Below are 7,626 nucleotides of genomic sequence, written 5' to 3'. Positions count from 1 at the left end.
CATATGGAAACACCAAAGACCCCGAATAGCCAAAGCAATCCTGAAAAAGAAGAATAAAGTAGGGGGGATCTCACTCTCCAACTTCAAGCTCTACTACAAAGCCATAGTAATCAAGACAATTTGGTACTGGCACAAGAACAGAGCCACAGACCAGTGGAACAGATTACAGACTCCAGAAATTAACCCAAACATATATGGTCAATTAATATTTGATAAAGGAGCCATGGACATACAATGGCGAAATGACAGTCTCTTCAACAGATGGTGCTGGCAAAACTGGACAGCTACATGTAGGAGAATGAAACTGGACCATTGTCTAACCCCATATACAAAGGTAAACTCAAAATGGATCAAAGACCTGAATGTAAGTCATGAAACCATTAAACTCTTGGAAAAAAACATAGGCAAAAACCTCTTAGACATAAACATGAGTGACCTCTTCTGGAACATATCTCCCCGGGCAAGGAAAACAACAGCAAAAATGAGCAACTGGGACTACATTAAGCTGAAAAGCTTCTGTACAGCGAAAGACACCATCAATAGAACAAAAAGGAACCCTACAGTATGGGAGAATATATTTGAAAATGACAGATCCGATAAAGGCTTGACATCCAGACTATATAAAGAGCTCACACGCCTCAACAAACAAAAAACAAATAACCCAATTAAAAAATGGGCAGAGGAACTGAACAGACAGTTCTCTAAAAAAGAAATACAGATGGCCAACAGACACATGAAAAGATGCTCCACATCGCTAATTATCAGAGAAATGCAAATTAAAACTACAATGAGGTATCACCTCACACCAGTAAGGATAGCTGCCATCCAAAAGACAAACAACAACAAATGTTGGCGAGGCTGTGGAGAAAGGGGAACCCTCCTACACTGCTGGTGGGAATGTAAATTAGTTCAACCATTGTGGAAAGCAGTATGGAGGTTCATCAAAATGCTCAAAACAGACCTACCATTTGACCCAGGAATTCCACTCCTAGGAATTTACCCTAAGAACGCAGCAATCAAGTTTGAGAAAGACAGATGCACCCCTATGTTTATCGCAGCACTATTTACAATAGCCAAGAATTGGAAGCAACCTAAATGTCCATCGGTAGATGAATGGATAAAGAAGATGTGGTACACATACACAATGGAATACTACTCAGCCATAAGAAGTGGAAAAATCCAACCATTTGCAGCAACATGGATGGAGCTGGAGAGTATTATGCTCAGTGAAATAAGCCAAGCGGAGAAAGAGAAATACCAAATGATTTCACTCATCTGTGGAGTATAAGAACAAAGGAAAAACTGAAGGAACAAAACAGCAGCAGCATTACAGAACCCAAAAATGGACTAACAGGTACCAAAGGGAAAGGAACTGGGGAGGATGGGTGGGCACGGAGGGATAAGGGGGGGGAAGAAGAAGGGGAGTATTAAGATTAGCATGCATGGGGGGGAGGGAGAAAGGGGAGGGTGGGCTGCACAACACAGAGAGGACAAGTAGTGACTCTACAACATTTTGCTAAGCTGATGGACAGTAACCGTAATGTGGTTGTTAGGGGGGACCTGATATAGGGGAGAGCATAGTAAACATAGTATTCTTCATGTAAGTGTAGATTAAAAATTAAAAAAAAAAAGAAAGAAAGAAAGAAAAGGGGGATTACTCCTTGATAGGATAAAACTATTGGTAAATCAAAGATCAACGCATGCTTTAAATATCCTTAATGTTGATCACTTAAAGGGTGTCAGATGATCAGCTATGGATGTACTCTTTTCTGATAATATTCCTTTCTCTTAATAAAAAAAAAAAAAAAGCAGTTACTGTGTGCTGACCTCCAATGAGTTCTTCACAGTGGTATAGAGGGCATGTCAAAGTGTGGACAAAGGGTCTGTTTGTTTCTATGCAGAAGATCAAGGCCTAGCTTGGATACCCAGAAAATGAACTAAGATACGATATGAGGAGGAGCTTCTGGCATCAGCACTCTCTGGAGGACTTGTGCCGGGGGATGATCATCAAAAAGCCTCCACAGGGATCCGGATGATGCTGCGGTTGTGGCTGCATCCAGCCCACCGTCTACTGGACTTGCCATAGGAATGAGGAGGGAGATGTCTAGGCTGGCATGTGCATACAGTGAGACAACGAATTTGACGGGATCTGTACTGTTGGAACTCAACCAGGAGTTGGGAGGGGTGCAAGTTGTAGCACTCCAAAATCTCATGACTATAGACTATCTACGGTTAAAAGAACATATGGGATGTGAACAGATCCCAGAAATGGGCTGCTTTAATTTGTCTGATTTCTCTCAGAGTGTTCAAGTACAGTTGGACAATATCCATCATATCATAGATAAATTTTCACAAATGCCTAGGGTGCCTAAATGGTTTTCTTGGCTTCACTGGAGATGGATGGTAATTATAGATTTGCTTTGTTTATGTCACCATATTCCTATTATGTTAATATGTGTGTGCAAATTAGTTAGTAGTTTAAAACCTATACATACTTAAGGTACTCTACAAGAAGATATGTCAAAGAAAGAATCAATCCTCCCATGTTTCCTTCCATATGCTACCTCTATAGCTTTTCTTCTTCCTTCCTAATTACAATCCTTAAATAGAATTCGTGCCTCATATCGAATTTACCGAGTATCATAATTCCTCCAGGTGGTAAAGATACCTCGAGACAAGTGCTGGGCATAGAAGCCACAGGGCATAAATCTGCAAAGAAGTAAAAAGCTAACTTTTTCAAACAATATGGCTTCTCTCTCACTTACCAGCTTTACATTTCCCTGTATGGCCCCGGAAGATGACTGTTTAGCCAGAGACGCGTAAGATTCCTCAAGGGAGGAACAACCTAAGACAGGCACAGTCGCAGGGGGGCCATCAGGTGAGAAATTGGGGATCAACAGAGGTGAGGCTCAGAACCTCACCCCCCCTGCTTTGAGAGAAATCTTCTGCATCCGTGGATGTCTTGCTGCCCTTGTCTAGCCTGGATTAATACTTAGTCCATAGGCACACACCTGATCATCTACATTTGCCCTCTTACAGCACTAAACTATGTTTTCTACCTTTATCTTGCATCTACCTACCACTTCAGCATTTTATTAAAAATAAAAATAATAATAATAATAGAGGGAGAAATGTGGGATCAACATATAAATCAAGTACAAAAATCAAATGAATATTCATATTTGACCTGATTGTTTATAAGTCATAATGCGTGATCAAAACTGAAAGTTTCTGTGATGAACGCCCTTGTACTGTTCACCATGTAAGAATTTATTCACTATGTAAGAATTCGTTCACCATGTAAGAACTTGTTCGTTATGCTTCAGAGGATTGGAGACTGACGAGAATTAGGCTTGAGATGGATTAATGATTGTACATTGAGCATTGACCCCCCTATACTGAATTTTATTGTTGTTAACAACCATTTGATCAATAAATATGAGAGATGCCCTCTCAAAAAAAAAAATGGACAGAGCCTCAGAGACTTGTGGCACAATATTTAAAAGTCATCATGTACGTGAGACTCTTCAATATTCTCCCACACGTCTCTGACATTCTGTCAGTGTTTTCTTTTAAATAATTTCTATTGACCTTCTTCAAGTTCAATCATGCTGTTCTCTGTCCAATGGTTCCATTCTATGCTCTGTCCAATTTGCTTTTAAACTCATACAACAAATTTTTATCTCAAGTATTATAACTTTTTGTTCTGGAATTTCCAATTTTTAAAAAGAGATTTAATTATCTCTTATAATTCTCCATTTCTTCCTATTTCACCCATATTTTCCTATGAATTAAAAATATATTTATAATTATTATTTGTATTTATTTGTCTGCTAATTCATCTAGGAGTCTACTTCAACTGCCTATTTTTTGTTTTATTTTCCCTTGAAAATAAGTCATACTGCCCTGCTTCTTTGCATATACTTATCCTTTTTACTTGTTCTGAGTTTTATGTATAAAAGAAAAGCAGAATTAATATACAATATTTTGTCTTTTTCATTTTTTGTCAGAAGATGCAATCCCTTTTCTCTGCCAGGAGAGTAGAGTTAGGGGCTGATCATTATAGTTCTCCCAAGTGAGCCAAACGTTGTCTGCAGCTTTAATCAGATTGAGTTCACCTCTAGTTTCCATGGGATTAAGGATACCTCTCCACCCTCAGTTCAAACCCTAACTTCCAGCACTATCACAGAGGAGCTGATCTCTTTGACCTTGGCAGGATTTGAACTCAGGAGCCTTGGTTAATTTCACTTCACTTTTGTATTTTACTCTGGTTGGGTCCTGGAATCTAAGCACCATGAGACTATGATGACCATCTCTGCTTTGTAGCCTCGAATCCATTGCCACATACTCAGCAAAATTCCCAGAGGAAGTAGGGACTATGGGATTGTCAGGTTGCTCAATGTACTTGTTTGTTTTTAAGAAATATGCAGTCATTAGAACATAACACTTTTTTAAGAACTTTAATTACATGTATTCTACAAACCAACTTTTCTTCAAATATAAATATTTGCCCACATTTTGTTATTTTCTTTGAAATGTTTTGGTTATAAAACCAACCTCTCACTTCAAAAAAAAAATCAAATACTGTATTTGAGCAGCTTTTACAAATGGACTAATTAAGTCTTAAACTAAAGAATATTTATACATGTATGTACATTTTAATATGTAATTCACATACTATAAATGAAATCCTTTTACAGACAATCCAGTGGTTTTTAATATAGTTACAAGGTTATATAACCATCAGCACTACCTAATTACAGAACGTATTCATCACACTTAAAAGAAACACCATACACACTAGTAGACACTTCCCATTTCCCCTTTCCACAGCCTCTAAAAACCACTAGTCTACTTATGTCTCTATAGATTTGTCTATTCTGGACATTCCGTACAAATGGAATCATACTATATGTGGCCTTTTATGTCTGACTTCTTTACTTAGCATAATGTTTTCAATGTTCATCTATGTTTTAGCATGTATCAGTATTTCATTCCTTTTTATGGATGAATATATGTACAAGGTTATAAAATTGTGTGTATATATATATATATATATATATACTAAATTTTGTTTATCCATTCATGAATTAGATAGACATTTGGATTGCTTCCACCTTTCGGCTATTATGAATAATACTGCTGTGAACATTTGTTACCAGTTTTTGAGTGAACATTTGTTTTCAGTTCTTTTTGGTATACACCTAGGAGTGGAGTTGCTGGATCACATGGTAACTCTATGTTTAACTTTTTGAGAAACAGCCAGACTTTTTCCAAAGTGGCTAGCCATTTTACATTCCCACCAGCAATGTATGAGGGATATAAGTCCTCCATTAAACACCGGTTATTACCCCTTTTTTATTATAGACATTGTAGTAGGTGTGATGTGGTATCTAATTATGATTTTAATTTGCATTCCTTAATGGCTAATGACATTGAGCACCTTTTCATATGTTTATTAGCCATTTGTATATCTTCTTGGGAGAAACATATATTCAGATTTTTTGCCGATTTTTAATTGGACTATATTTTTATTGTTGAGTTTCTAATTTATTATATACTATGTATTAACTCTTGTCAGATATATGATCTGCAAATATTTTCTTCAGTTTTGTGGGATGTCTTTTTACTTTCTTGATGATGTCCTTTGAAGTACAGGTTTTAATTTTTATGAAGCTCAATTTTTTTTCTTTGTTGCTTATGCTTTAGGTGACATCTAAGAAGGCATTGCCTTATCCAAGGTCAAAAAGATTTACACCTTAGATTCCGGGGTGGGGGCGGGGCGGCGGGGGCGTTCTCGCGGAGTGAGCCCCGCGCCCGCGGCCCTCCGCGCATGCCTGGGCTTCCGACTACGCCGCCGGCGCGGCGGACCGGCCTCCCAGTGCTGGTCGGGACCGCCCCTCGGGCGGTGGCTGGGACGGCGGCCTAGTTGTGGCTGGAGCGGAGGGCGAGCTGCCGCGGAGCTCTGAGTCCTAGCGCCTGGCTGCGTGCGCTGAGGCGAGCCGCACAGACCCTCGCCGCAGCTTTCTGTTCAGATCTGCTTGTCTTTCCTACCAGACGACAGAGAAAGGAGTCTGGGAAATCTGTTTTCACAGTTTTGCACTGCATCTTGTTGACAAGGATTAATTTATTTTTGGAAATCAAGTGCAATATTAAAAGGAAAACAAACCACATTATATTATTGGAAGCCATTTCTAATTATATTACTTTTTAAAATTTATGATTTGATTTGAATACTATCATGGGAGGAGCTGTGAGTGCTGGGGAAGATACTGATGACTCAATTGATAACTTAAAAGAAGCTCAGTATATCCGCACTGAAAAAGTGGAGCAAGCCTTCACAGCTATTGATCGTGGATATTACTATTTGGAAGACTACCGAGACAATGCTTACAAAGACAGCCTGGAAGCATGGGAACATACACCTGGTCAGCACTGTACATTTACTCTGAAGTTATGGAAGCATTGAAACTTCAACCAGGATTGTCTTTTCTTAACCTGGGAAGTGGAACCGGATAATTAAGTACAATGGTGGGCTTAATTTTAGGTCGTTTTGGAATAAATCATGGGATTGAGCTTCATTCAGATGTGGTGAAATATGCTAAGGAAAAACTGGAGAGCTTCATCAAAAATAGTGATAGCTTTGGTAAATTTGATTTCTGTGAACCTGCATTTGTGGTTGGTAATTGCCTCCAGATAGCATCGGACAGTCATCAGTATGATCGAATTTATTGTGGAGCTGAAGTCCAGAAAGACCATGAAAACTACATGAAAATCTTGCTGAAAGTTGGAGGCATTCTAGTCATGCCTATAGAAGATCAGTTAACACAAATTATGCGAACTGGACAAAACACTTGGGAAAGTAAGAATATCCTTGCTGTTTCATTTGCTCCACTTGTGCAGCCAAGTAAGAATGATAATGGCAGACCAGATTCAGTGGGACTCCCCCTCCCCCGCCGGCCTTGTGCTGTCAGGAATCTACAGGACTTGGCTCGCATTTACATTCGACGCACACTTAGAAATTTCATAAATGATGAGATGCAGGCCAAGGGGATTCCTCAGAGGGCTCCACCCAAAAGGAAAAGAAAGCGAGTTAAGCAGAGAATTAACCCCTACATATTTGTGGGTAATCAGCTTATTCCTCAGCCTCTAGACAGTGAAGAGGATGAAAAAATGAAAGAGGAAAACAAAGAAGAGGAGAAAGGCCATAGTGAAGCCGTGAAAGCAGAGGAGCCCCCTCAGAATTTACTGAGAGAAAAAATCATGAAGCTCTCTCTGCCTGAATCTTTAAAAGCTTACTTGACGTATTTTAGAGAAAAATAACTTACATCAAGAAAGAATGCCTACTGATAATTCCTTTAGTCTTGAAAATGTAACATTTGCTAAGAGATAAAGGAGAGAGAATTCTTTCTTTCATCAGAGCAAATTATAGTGGAAAATATAATTTGTTTCTGTCTTAGTAATAAAAATGATTATTCAGTGATTAAAAAGAATCCTTTTAGAAAATATATTTTCTTTAAATCTTGGAAAAGTTGCTGTTTTAACTCAGAGTGACTTCAAGAGTGGAATGCAACAATAGTCAAGACTTTCTGTGTACTGTAAATCCTTTTCTGACTCCTTGCAGAT

General features: G+C 38.7%; 1 pseudogene; it reads left to right on the top strand.

Annotated features, from left to right (window-relative positions):
* The first annotated feature begins 5,923 nt into the window (after positions 1–5,923).
* On the top strand, positions 5,924–7,405 carry LOC108409124 (protein-L-isoaspartate O-methyltransferase domain-containing protein 1 pseudogene; annotated as a pseudogene).
* Positions 7,406–7,626: the final 221 nt, after the last annotated feature.

This window comes from Manis javanica, chromosome 10 (assembly GCF_040802235.1).
Source record: "Manis javanica isolate MJ-LG chromosome 10, MJ_LKY, whole genome shotgun sequence".
In the NCBI taxonomy this organism is placed as follows: domain Eukaryota; kingdom Metazoa; phylum Chordata; class Mammalia; order Pholidota; family Manidae; genus Manis; species Manis javanica.
Note: the sequence above shows the minus strand (reverse complement) of the source record. Positions and strands in the feature narration are given on the sequence as shown.